The sequence below is a fragment of the Engystomops pustulosus genome, unplaced genomic scaffold, assembly GCF_040894005.1.
Source record: "Engystomops pustulosus unplaced genomic scaffold, aEngPut4.maternal MAT_SCAFFOLD_137, whole genome shotgun sequence".
NCBI classification, from domain to species: domain Eukaryota; kingdom Metazoa; phylum Chordata; class Amphibia; order Anura; family Leptodactylidae; genus Engystomops; species Engystomops pustulosus.
The window spans coordinates 40,553-59,147 of record NW_027285017.1 but is presented as its reverse complement, the minus strand read 5'-3'; positions in this window follow the sequence as shown (position 1 = coordinate 59,147).

Below are 18,595 nucleotides of genomic sequence, written 5' to 3'. Positions count from 1 at the left end.
TCACATGTACATTATATATTGTACTGATATAATAATCACATGTACATTATATATTGTACTGATATAATAATCACATGTACATTATATATTGTACTGATATAATAATCACATGTACATTATATATTGTACTGATATAATAATCACATGTACATTATATATTGTACTGATATAATAATCACATGTACATTATATATTGTACTGATATAATAATCACATGTACATTATATATTGTACTGATATAATAATCACATGTACATTATATACTGTACTGATATAATAATCACATGCACATTATATATTGTACTGATATAATAATCACATGTACATTATATACTGTACTGATATAATAATCACATGTACATTATATACTGTACTGATATAATAATCACATGTACATTATATACTGTACTGATATAATAGTCACATGCACATTATATATTATACTGATATAATAATCACATGTACATTATATATTGTACTGATATAATAATCACATGTACATTATATATTGTACTGATATAATAGTCACATGTACATTATATATTGTACTGATATAATAATCACATGTACATTATATATTGTACTGATATAATAATCACATGTACATTATATACTGTACTGATATAATAATCACATGTACATTATATATTGTACTGATATAATAATCACATGTACATTATATATTGTACTGATATAATAATCACATGTACATTATATACTGTACTGATATAATAATCACATGTACATTATATATTGTACTGATATAATAATCACATGTACATTATATACTGTACTGATATAATAATCACATGTACATTATATACTGTACTGATATAATAATCACATGTACATTATATACTGTACTGATATAATAGTCACATGTACATTATATACTGTACTGATATAATAATCACATGTACATTATATACTGTACTGATATAATAATCACATGTACATTATATACTGTACTGATATAATAATCACATGTACATTATATATTGTACTGATATAATAATCACATGTACATTATATACTGTACTGATATAATAATCACATGTACATTATATATTGTACTGATATAATAGTCACATGTACATTATATACTGTACTGATATAATAATCAGATGTACATTATATATTGTACTGATATAATAGTCACATGTACATTATATACTGTACTGATATAATAATCACATGTACATTATATACTGTACTGATATAATAGTCACATGCACATTATATACTGTACTGATATAATAATCACATGTACATTATATATTGTACTGATATAATAATCACATGTACATTATATATTATACTGATATAATACTCACATGTACATTATATATTGTACTGATATAATAATCACATGTACATTATATACTGTACTGATATAATAATCACATGCACATTATATACTGTACTGATATAATAATCACATGTACATTATATATTATACTGATATAATAATCACATGTACATTATATATTGTACTGATATAATAGTCACATGTACATTATATACTGTACTGATATAATAATCACATGCACATTATATACTGTACTGATATAATAGTCACATGTACATTATATACTGTACTGATATAATAATCACATGTACATTATATACTGTACTGATATAATAATCACATGCACATTATATACTGTACTGATATAATAGTCACATGCACATTATATATTGTACTGATATAAAAATCACATGCACATTATATACTGTACTGATATAATAATCACATGTACATTATATATTGTACTGATATAATAATCACATGTACATTATATACTGTACTGATATAATAATCGCATGTACATTATATACTGTACTGATATAATAATCACATGTACATTATATACTGTACTGATATAATAATCGCATGTACATTATATACTGTACTGATATAATAATCACATGTACATTATATATTGTACTGATATAATAATCACATGTACATTATATACTGTACTGATATAATAATCGCATGTACATTATATACTGTACTGATATAATAATCACATGTACATTATATATTATACTGATATAATAATCACATGTACATTATATATTGTACTGATATAATAATCACATGCACATTATATATTGTACTGATATAATAATCACATGTACATTATATACTGTACTGATATAATAATCACATGTACATTATATACTGTACTGATATAATAATCACATGTACATTATATACTGTACTGATATAATAATCACATGTACATTATATATTGTACTGATATAATAATCACATGTACATTATATACTGTACTGATATAATAGTCACATGTACATTATATATTGTACTGATATAATAATCACATGTACATTATATATTGTACTGATATAATAATCACATGTACATTATATATTGTACTGATATAATAATCACATGTACATTATATATTATACTGATATAATAATCACATGTACATTATATATTATACTGATATAATAATCACATGTACATTATATATTGTACTGATATAATAATCACATGCACATTATATATTATACTGATATAATAATCACATGTACATTATATACTGTACTGATATAATAATCACATGTACATTATATACTGTACTGATATAATAATCACATGCACATTATATACTGTACTGATATAATAATCACATGCACATTATATACTGTACTGATATAATAATCCCATGTACATTATATACTGTACTGATATAATAATCCCATGTACATTATATACTGTACTGATATAATAGTCACATGTACATTATATACTGTACTGATATAATAATCACATGTACATTATATATTGTACTGATATAATAATCACATGTACATTATATACTGTACTGATATAATAATCACATGTACATTATATATTATACTGATATAATAATCACATGTACATTATATATTGTACTGATATAATAGTCACATGTACATTATATACTGTACTGATATAATAGTCACATGTACATTATATATTGTACTGATATAATAGTCACATGTACATTATATACTGTACTGATATAATAGTCACATGTACATTATATATTGTACTGATATAATAATCACATGTACATTATATACTGTACTGATATAATAATCACATGTACATTATATATTGTACTGATATAATAATCACATGTACATTATATACTGTACTGATATAATAATCACATGTACATTATATACTGTACTGATATAATAGTCACATGTACATTATATACTGTACTGATATAATAATCACATGTACATTATATATTGTACTGATATAATAATCACATGTACATTATATATTGTACTGATATAATAATCACATGTACATTATATATTGTACTGATATAATAGTCACATGTACATTATATATTGTACTGATATAATAGTCACATGTACATTATATATTATACTGATATAATAATCACATGTACATTATATATTATACTGATATAATAGTCACATGTACATTATATATTGTACTGATATAATAATCACATGTACATTATATACTGTACTGATATAATAGTCACATGTACATTATATATTGTACTGATATAATAATCACATGTACATTATATATTGTACTGATATAATAATCACATGTACATTATATATTGTACTGATATAATAGTCACATGTACATTATATACTGTACTGATATAATAATCACATGTACATTATATATTGTACTGATATAATAATCACATGTACATTATATACTGTACTGATATAATAATCACATGTACATTATATATTGTACTGGTATAATAGTCACATGTACATTACATATTGTACTGATATAATAATCACATGTACATTATATATTGTACTGATATAATAATCACATGTACATTACATATTGTACTGATATAATAATCACATGTACATTATATATTGTACTGATATAATAATCACATGTACATTATATATTGTACTGATATAATAGTCACATGTACATTATATATTGTACTGATATAATAATCACATGTACATTATATATTGTACTGATATAATAATCACATGTACATTATATATTGTACTGATATAATAATCACATGTACATTACATATTGTACTGATATAATAATCACATGTACATTATATACTGTACTGATATAATAATCACATGTACATTATATATTGTACTGATATAATAATCACATGTACATTATATATTGTACTGATATAATAATCACATGTACATTATATATTGTACTGATATAATAATCACATGTACATTATATATTGTACTGATATAATAATCACATGTACATTATATATTGTACTGATATAATAATCACATGTACATTATATATTGTACTGATATAATAATCACATGTACATTATATACTGTACTGATATAATAATCACATGTACATTATATACTGTACTGATATAATAATCCCATGTACATTATATACTGTACATATATAATAATCACATGTACATTATATATTGTACTGATATAATAATCACATGTACATTATATATTGTACTGATATAATAATCACATGTACATTATATACTGTACTGATATAATAATCACATGTACATTATATACTGTACTGATATAATAATCCCATGTACATTATATACTGTACTGATATAATAATCACATGTACATTATATACTGTACTGATATAATAATCCCATGTACATTATATACTGTACTGATATAATAATCACATGTACATTATATACTGTACTGATATAATAATCACATGTACATTATATACTGTACTGATATAATAATCACATGTACATTATATATTGTACTGATATAATAATCACATGTACATTACATATTGTACTGATATAATAATCACATGTACATTATATATTGTACTGATATAATAATCACATGTACATTATATACTGTACTGATATAATAATCACATGTACATTATATATTGTACTGATATAATAATCACATGTACATTATATACTGTACTGATAGAATAATCACATGCACATTATATATTGTACTGGTATAATAGTCACATGTACATTATATACTGTACTGATATAATAATCACATGCACATTATATATTGTACTGATATAATAATCACATGTACATTATATATTGTACTGATATAATAATCACATGCACATTATATATTGTACTGATATAATAATCACATGTACATTATATATTGTACTGATATAATAATCACATGTACATTATATACTGTACTGATATAATAATCACATGCACATTATATACTGTACTGATATAATAATCACATGTACATTATATACTGTACTGATATAATAGTCACATGTACATTATATATTGTACTGATATAATAATCACATGTACATTATATATCGTACTGATAAAATAATCACATGTACATTATATATTATTGTACTGATATAATAATCACATGTACATTATATACTGTACTGATATAATAGTCACATGTACATTATATATTATTGTACTGATATAATAATCACATGTACATTATATACTGTACTGATATAATAATCACATGTACATTATATACTGTACTGATATAATAGTCACATGTACATTATATATTGTACTGATATAATAATCACATGTACATTATATACTGTACTGATATAATAACCACATGTACATTATATATTGTACTGATATAATAGTCACATGTACATTATATATTGTACTGATATAATAATCACATGCACATTATATACTGTACTGATATAATAATCACATGTACATTATATATTGTACTGATATAATAATCACATGTACATTATATATTGTACTGATATAATAATCACATGTACATTATATACTGTACTGGTATAATAATCACATGTACATTATATATTGTACTGATATAATAATCACATGTACATTATATACTGTACTGATATAATAGTCACATGTACATTATATATTATACTGATATAATAATCACATGTACATTATATACTGTACTGATATAATAGTCACATGTACATTATATACTGTACTGATATAATAATCACATGTACATTATATACTGTACTGATATAATAATCACATGTACATTATATACTGTACTGATATAATAATCACATGTACATTATATACTGTACTGATATAATAATCACATGTACATTATATATTATACTGATATAATAATCACATGTACATTATATATTATACTGATATAATAATCACATGCACATTATATACTGTACTGATATAATAATCACATGTACATTATATATTGTACTGATATAATAGTCACATGTACATTATATACTGTACTGATATAATAATCACATGTACATTATATACTGTACTGATATAATAATCACATGCACATTATATACTGTACTGGTATAATAGTCACATGTACATTATATATTGTACTGATATAATAGTCACATGTACATTATATATTGTACTGATATAATAGTCACATGTACATTATATACTGTACTGATATAATAATCACATGTACATTATATACTGTACTGGTATAATAGTCACATGTACATTATATACTGTACTGATATAATAGTCACATGTACATTATATATTGTACTGATATAATAGTCACATGTACATTATATACTGTACTGATATAATAATCACATGTACATTATATATTGTACTGATATAATAATCACATGTACATTATATACTGTACTGATATAATAGTCACATGCACATTATATACTGTACTGATATAATAATCACATGCACATTATATATTATACTGATATAATAATCACATGTACATTATATATTGTACTGATATAATAATCACATGTACATTATATATTGTACTGATATAATAATCACATGTACATTATATATTGTACTGATATAATAATCACATGTACATTATATACTGTACTGATATAATAATCACATGTACATTATATATTGTACTGATATAATAATCACATGTACATTATATATTGTACTGATATAATAGTCACATGTACATTATATATTGTACTGATATAATAGTCACATGTACATTATATACTGTACTGATATAATAATCACATGTACATTATATATTGTACTGATATAATAATCACATGTACATTATATACTGTACTGATATAATAATCACATGTACATTATATATTGTACTGATATAATAATCACATGTACATTATATACTGTACTGATATAATAATCACATGTACATTATATATTGTACTGATATAATAATCACATGTACATTATATACTGTACTGATATAATAATCACATGTACATTATATATTGTACTGATATAATAGTCACATGTACATTATATACTGTACTGATATAATAATCACATGTACATTATATACTGTACTGATATAATAATCACATGTACATTATATACTGTACTGGTATAATAGTCACATGTACATTATATATTGTACTGATATAATAATCACATGCACATTATATATTATACTGATATAATAATCACATGTACATTATATATTGTACTGATATAATAATCACATGTACATTATATACTGTACTGATATAATAATCACATGCACATTATATACTGTACTGATATAATAATCACATGTACATTATATATTATACTGATATAATAATCACATGTACATTATATATTGTACTGATATAATAGTCACATGTACATTATATACTGTACTGATATAATAATCACATGCACATTATATACTGTACTGATATAATAGTCACATGTACATTATATACTGTACTGATATAATAATCACATGTACATTATATACTGTACTGATATAATAATCACATGCACATTATATACTGTACTGATATAATAGTCACATGCACATTATATATTGTACTGATATAAAAATCACATGCACATTATATACTGTACTGATATAATAATCACATGTACATTATATATTGTACTGATATAATAATCACATGTACATTATATACTGTACTGATATAATAATCGCATGTACATTATATACTGTACTGATATAATAATCACATGTACATTATATACTGTACTGATATAATAATCACATGCACATTATATACTGTACTGATATAATAATCACATGCACATTATATACTGTACTGATATAATAATCCCATGTACATTATATACTGTACTGATATAATAATCCCATGTACATTATATACTGTACTGATATAATAGTCACATGTACATTATATACTGTACTGATATAATAATCACATGTACATTATATATTGTACTGATATAATAATCACATGTACATTATATACTGTACTGATATAATAATCACATGTACATTATATATTATACTGATATAATAATCACATGTACATTATATATTGTACTGATATAATAGTCACATGTACATTATATACTGTACTGATATAATAGTCACATGTACATTATATATTGTACTGATATAATAATCACATGTACATTATATACTGTACTGATATAATAATCACATGTACATTATATATTGTACTGATATAATAATCACATGTACATTATATACTGTACTGATATAATAATCACATGTACATTATATACTGTACTGATATAATAGTCACATGTACATTATATACTGTACTGATATAATAATCACATGTACATTATATATTGTACTGATATAATAATCACATGTACATTATATATTGTACTGATATAATAATCACATGTACATTATATATTGTACTGATATAATAGTCACATGTACATTATATATTGTACTGGTATAATAGTCACATGTACATTATATATTGTACTGATATAATAGTCACATGTACATTATATATTGTACTGATATAATAATCACATGTACATTATATATTGTACTGATATAATAATCACATGTACATTATATATTGTACTGATATAATAGTCACATGTACATTATATATTGTACTGGTATAATAGTCACATGTACATTATATATTGTACTGATATAATAGTCACATGTACATTATATATTGTACTGATATAATAATCACATGTACATTATATACTGTACTGATATAATAGTCACATGTACATTATATACTGTACTGATATAATAATCACATGTACATTATATATTGTACTGATATAATAATCACATGTACATTATATATTGTACTGATATAATAATCACATGTACATTATATATTGTACTGGTATAATAGTCACATGTACATTATATATTGTACTGATATAATAGTCACATGTACATTATATATTGTACTGATATAATAGTCACATGTACATTATATATTGTACTGATATAATAGTCACATGTACATTATATACTGTACTGATATAATAGTCACATGTACATTATATATTGTACTGATATAATAATCACATGTACATTATATACTGTACTGATATAATAATCACATGTACATTATATATTGTACTGATATAATAATCACATGTACATTATATACTGTACTGATATAATAATCACATGTACATTATATACTGTACTGATATAATAGTCACATGTACATTATATACTGTACTGATATAATAATCACATGTACATTATATATTGTACTGATATAATAATCACATGTACATTATATATTGTACTGATATAATAATCACATGTACATTATATATTGTACTGATATAATAGTCACATGTACATTATATATTGTACTGGTATAATAGTCACATGTACATTATATATTGTACTGATATAATAGTCACATGTACATTATATATTGTACTGATATAATAATCACATGTACATTATATACTGTACTGATATAATAATCACATGCACATTATATACTGTACTGATATAATAATCACATGTACATTATATACTGTACTGATATAATAATCACATGTACATTATATACTGTACTGATATAATAATCACATGTACATTATATATTATACTGATATAATAATCACATGTACATTATATATTGTACTGATATAATAGTCACATGTACATTATATATTATACTGATATAATAATCACATGTACATTATATATTGTACTGATATAATAATCACATGTACATTATATATTGTACTGATATAATAATCACATGTACATTATATATTGTACTGATATAATAATCACATGTACATTATATACTGTACTGATATAATAATCACATGTACATTATATATTGTACTGATATAATAATCACATGTACATTATATATTGTACTGATATAATAGTCACATGTACATTATATATTGTACTGATATAATAGTCACATGTACATTATATACTGTACTGATATAATAATCACATGTACATTATATATTGTACTGATATAATAATCACATGTACATTATATACTGTACTGATATAATAATCACATGTACATTATATATTGTACTGATATAATAATCACATGTACATTATATACTGTACTGATATAATAATCACATGTACATTATATATTGTACTGATATAATAATCACATGTACATTATATACTGTACTGATATAATAATCACATGTACATTATATATTGTACTGATATAATAGTCACATGTACATTATATACTGTACTGATATAATAATCACATGTACATTATATACTGTACTGATATAATAATCACATGTACATTATATACTGTACTGGTATAATAGTCACATGTACATTATATATTGTACTGATATAATAATCACATGCACATTATATATTATACTGATATAATAATCACATGTACATTATATATTGTACTGATATAATAATCACATGTACATTATATACTGTACTGATATAATAATCACATGCACATTATATACTGTACTGATATAATAATCACATGTACATTATATATTATACTGATATAATAATCACATGTACATTATATATTGTACTGATATAATAGTCACATGTACATTATATACTGTACTGATATAATAATCACATGCACATTATATACTGTACTGATATAATAGTCACATGTACATTATATACTGTACTGATATAATAATCACATGTACATTATATACTGTACTGATATAATAATCACATGCACATTATATACTGTACTGATATAATAGTCACATGCACATTATATATTGTACTGATATAAAAATCACATGCACATTATATACTGTACTGATATAATAATCACATGTACATTATATATTGTACTGATATAATAATCACATGTACATTATATACTGTACTGATATAATAATCGCATGTACATTATATACTGTACTGATATAATAATCACATGTACATTATATACTGTACTGATATAATAATCACATGCACATTATATACTGTACTGATATAATAATCACATGCACATTATATACTGTACTGATATAATAATCCCATGTACATTATATACTGTACTGATATAATAATCCCATGTACATTATATACTGTACTGATATAATAGTCACATGTACATTATATACTGTACTGATATAATAATCACATGTACATTATATATTGTACTGATATAATAATCACATGTACATTATATACTGTACTGATATAATAATCACATGTACATTATATACTGTACTGATATAATAATCACATGTACATTATATATTGTACTGATATAATAGTCACATGTACATTATATACTGTACTGATATAATAGTCACATGTACATTATATATTGTACTGATATAATAGTCACATGTACATTATATACTGTACTGATATAATAGTCACATGTACATTATATATTGTACTGATATAATAATCACATGTACATTATATACTGTACTGATATAATAATCACATGTACATTATATATTGTACTGATATAATAATCACATGTACATTATATACTGTACTGATATAATAATCACATGTACATTATATACTGTACTGATATAATAGTCACATGTACATTATATACTGTACTGATATAATAATCACATGTACATTATATATTGTACTGATATAATAATCACATGTACATTATATATTGTACTGATATAATAATCACATGTACATTATATATTGTACTGATATAATAGTCACATGTACATTATATATTGTACTGGTATAATAGTCACATGTACATTATATATTGTACTGATATAATAGTCACATGTACATTATATATTGTACTGATATAATAATCACATGTACATTATATATTGTACTGATATAATAGTCACATGTACATTATATATTGTACTGATATAATAATCACATGTACATTATATACTGTACTGATATAATAGTCACATGTACATTATATATTGTACTGATATAATAATCACATGTACATTATATATTGTACTGATATAATAGTCACATGTACATTATATACTGTACTGATATAATAATCACATGTACATTATATATTGTACTGATATAATAATCACATGTACATTATATACTGTACTGATATAATAATCACATGTACATTATATATTGTACTGGTATAATAGTCACATGTACATTACATATTGTACTGATATAATAATCACATGTACATTATATATTGTACTGATATAATAATCACATGTACATTACATATTGTACTGATATAATAATCACATGTACATTATATATTGTACTGATATAATAATCACATGTACATTATATATTGTACTGATATAATAATCACATGTACATTATATATTGTACTGATATAATAGTCACATGTACATTATATACTGTACTGATATAATAGTCACATGTACATTATATACTGTACTGGTATAATAGTCACATGTACATTATATACTGTACTGATATAATAGTCACATGTACATTATATATTGTACTGATATAATAATCACATGTACATTATATATTGTACTGATATAATAATCACATGTACATTATATATTGTACTGATATAATAATCACATGTACATTACATATTGTACTGATATAATAATCACATGTACATTATATACTGTACTGATATAATAGTCACATGTACATTATATATTGTACTGATATAATAATCACATGTACATTATATATTGTACTGATATAATAATCACATGTACATTATATATTGTACTGATATAATAATCACATGTACATTACATATTGTACTGATATAATAATCACATGTACATTATATACTGTACTGATATAATAGTCACATGTACATTATATATTGTACTGATATAATAATCACATGTACATTATATATTGTACTGATATAATAATCACATGTACATTATATATTGTACTGATATAATAATCACATGTACATTACATATTGTACTGATATAATAATCACATGTACATTATATATTGTACTGATATAATAATCACATGTACATTATATATTGTACTGATATAATAGTCACATGTACATTATATATTGTACTGATATAATAATCACATGTACATTATATATTGTACTGATATAATAATCACATGTACATTAAATATTGTACTGATATAATAATCACATGTACATTATATATTGTACGGATATAATAATCACATGTACATTATATATTGTACTGATATAATAATCACATGTACATTATATATTGTACTGATATAATAATCACATGTACATTATATATTGTACTGATATAATAATCACATGTACATTATATATTGTACTGATATAATAATCACATGTACATTATATATTGTACTGATATAATAATCACATGTACATTATATATTGTACTGATATAATAATCACATGTACATTATATATTGTACTGATATAATAATCACATGTACATTATATATTGTACTGATATAATAATCACATGTACATTACATATTGTACTGATATAATAATCACATGTACATTATATACTGTACTGATATAATAGTCACATGTACATTATATATTGTACTGATATAATAATCACATGTACATTATATATTGTACTGATATAATAATCACATGTACATTATATATTGTACTGATATAATAATCACATGTACATTACATATTGTACTGATATAATAATCACATGTACATTATATATTGTACTGATATAATAATCACATGTACATTATATATTGTACTGATATAATAGTCACATGTACATTATATATTGTACTGATATAATAATCACATGTACATTATATATTGTACTGATATAATAATCACATGTACATTATATACTGTACTGATATAATAATCACATGTACATTATATATTGTACTGATATAATAGTCACATGTACATTATATACTGTACTGATATAATAATCACATGTACATTATATACTGTACTGATATAATAATCACATGTACATTATATACTGTACTGATATAATAATCACATGTACATTATATACTGTACTGGTATAATAGTCACATGTACATTATATATTGTACTGATATAATAATCACATGTACATTATATACTGTACTGATAGAATAATCACATGCACATTATATATTGTACTGGTATAATAGTCACATGTACATTATATACTGTACTGATATAATAATCACATGCACATTATATATTGTACTGATATAATAATCACATGTACATTATATATCGTACTGATAAAATAATCACATGTACATTATATATTATTGTACTGATATAATAATCACATGTACATTATATACTGTACTGATATAATAGTCACATGTACATTATATATTATTGTACTGATATAATAATCACATGTACATTATATACTGTACTGATATAATAATCACATGTACATTATATACTGTACTGATATAATAGTCACATGTACATTATATATTGTACTGATATAATAATCACATGTACATTATATACTGTACTGATATAATAACCACATGTACATTATATATTGTACTGATATAATAATCACATGCACATTATATACTGTACTGATATAATAGTCACATGTACATTATATATTGTACTGATATAATAATCACATGCACATTATATACTGTACTGATATAATAATCACATGTACATTATATATTGTACTGGTATAATAATCACATGTACATTATATATTGTACTGATATAATAATCACATGTACATTATATACTGTACTGGTATAATAATCACATGTACATTATATATTGTACTGATATAATAATCACATGTACATTATATACTGTACTGATATAATAGTCACATGTACATTATATATTATACTGATATAATAATCACATGTACATTATATACTGTACTGATATAATAGTCACATGTACATTATATATTATACTGATATAATAATCACATGTACATTATATATTATACTGATATAATAATCACATGCACATTATATACTGTACTGATATAATAATCACATGTACATTATATATTGTACTGATATAATAGTCACATGTACATTATATACTGTACTGATATAATAATCACATGTACATTATATACTGTACTGATATAATAATCACATGTACATTATATACTGTACTGGTATAATAGTCACATGTACATTATATATTGTACTGATATAATAGTCACATGTACATTATATATTGTACTGATATAATAGTCACATGTACATTATATACTGTACTGATATAATAATCACATGTACATTATATACTGTACTGGTATAATAGTCACATGTACATTATATACTGTACTGATATAATAGTCACATGTACATTATATATTGTACTGATATAATAGTCACATGTACATTATATACTGTACTGATATAATAATCACATGTACATTATATATTGTACTGATATAATAATCACATGTACATTATATACTGTACTGATATAATAGTCACATGCACATTATATACTGTACTGATATAATAATCACATGCACATTATATACTGTACTGATATAATAATCACATGCACATTATATACTGTACTGATATAATAATCACATGCACATTATATACTGTACTGATATAATAATCACATGTACATTATATACTGTACTGATATAATAATCACATGTACATTATATACTGTACTGATATAATAATCACATGTACATTATATATTATACTGATATAATAATCACATGTACATTATATATTGTACTGATATAATAGTCACATGTACATTATATATTATACTGATATAATAATCACATGTACATTATATATTGTACTGATATAATAATCACATGTACATTATATATTGTACTGATATAATAATCACATGTACATTATATATTGTACTGATATAATAATCACATGTACATTATATACTGTACTGATATAATAATCACATGTACATTATATATTGTACTGATATAATAATCACATGTACATTATATATTGTACTGATATAATAGTCACATGTACATTATATATTGTACTGATATAATAGTCACATGTACATTATATACTGTACTGATATAATAATCACATGTACATTATATATTGTACTGATATAATAATCACATGTACATTATATACTGTACTGATATAATAATCACATGTACATTATATATTGTACTGATATAATAATCACATGTACATTATATACTGTACTGATATAATAATCACATGTACATTATATATTGTACTGATATAATAATCACATGTACATTATATACTGTACTGATATAATAATCACATGTACATTATATATTGTACTGATATAATAGTCACATGTACATTATATACTGTACTGATATAATAATCACATGTACATTATATACTGTACTGATATAATAATCACATGTACATTATATACTGTACTGGTATAATAGTCACATGTACATTATATATTGTACTGATATAATAATCACATGCACATTATATATTATACTGATATAATAATCACATGTACATTATATATTGTACTGATATAATAATCACATGTACATTATATACTGTACTGATATAATAATCACATGCACATTATATACTGTACTGATATAATAATCACATGTACATTATATATTATACTGATATAATAATCACATGTACATTATATATTGTACTGATATAATAGTCACATGTACATTATATACTGTACTGATATAATAATCACATGCACATTATATACTGTACTGATATAATAGTCACATGTACATTATATACTGTACTGATATAATAATCACATGTACATTATATACTGTACTGATATAATAATCACATGCACATTATATACTGTACTGATATAATAGTCACATGCACATTATATATTGTACTGATATAAAAATCACATGCACATTATATACTGTACTGATATAATAATCACATGTACATTATATATTGTACTGATATAATAATCACATGTACATTATATACTGTACTGATATAATAATCGCATGTACATTATATACTGTACTGATATAATAATCACATGTACATTATATACTGTACTGATATAATAATCGCATGTACATTATATACTGTACTGATATAATAATCACATGTACATTATATACTGTACTGATATAATAATCACATGTACATTATATATTATACTGATATAATAATCACATGTACATTATATACTGTACTGATATAATAGTCACATGTACATTATATATTGTACTGATATAATAGTCACATGTACATTATATACTGTACTGATATAATAATCACATGTACATTATATACTGTACTGATATAATAATCACATGTACATTATATATTGTACTGATATAATAATCACATGTACATTATATACTGTACTGATATAATAATCACATGTACATTATATATTATACTGATATAATAATCACATGTACATTATATACTGTACTGGTATAATAGTCACATGTACATTATATATTGTACTGATATAATAATCACATGTACATTATATACTGTACTGATATAATAATCACATGTACATTATATATTGTACTGATATAATAATCACATGTACATTATATACTGTACTGATATAATAATCACATGTACATTATATACTGTACTGATATAATAATCACATGTACATTATATACTGTACTGATATAATAATCACATGTACATTATATATTGTACTGATATAATAATCACATGTACATTATATACTGTACTGATATAATAGTCACATGTACATTATATATTGTACTGATATAATAATCACATGTACATTATATATTGTACTGATATAATAATCACATGTACATTATATATTGTACTGATATAATAATCACATGTACATTATATATTGTACTGATATAATAATCACATGTACATTATATATTGTACGGATATAATAATCACATGTACATTATATATTATACTGATATAATAATCACATGTACATTATATATTATACTGATATAATAATCACATGTACATTATATATTATACTGATATAATAATCACATGTACATTATATATTGTACTGATATAATAATCACATGCACATTATATACTGTACTGATATAATAATCACATGTACATTATATATTATACTGATATAATAATCACATGTACATTATATATTATACTGATATAATAATCACATGTACATTATATATTGTACTGATATAATAGTCACATGTACATTATATACTGTACTGATATAATAGTCACATGTACATTATATATTGTACTGATATAATAGTCACATGTACATTATATACTGTACTGATATAATAGTCACATGTACATTATATATTGTACTGATATAATAATCACATGTACATTATATACTGTACTGATATAATAATCACATGTACATTATATACTGTACTGATATAATAGTCACATGTACATTATATACTGTACTGATATAATAATCACATGTACATTATATATTGTACTGATATAATAGTCACATGTACATTATATACTGTACTGATATAAT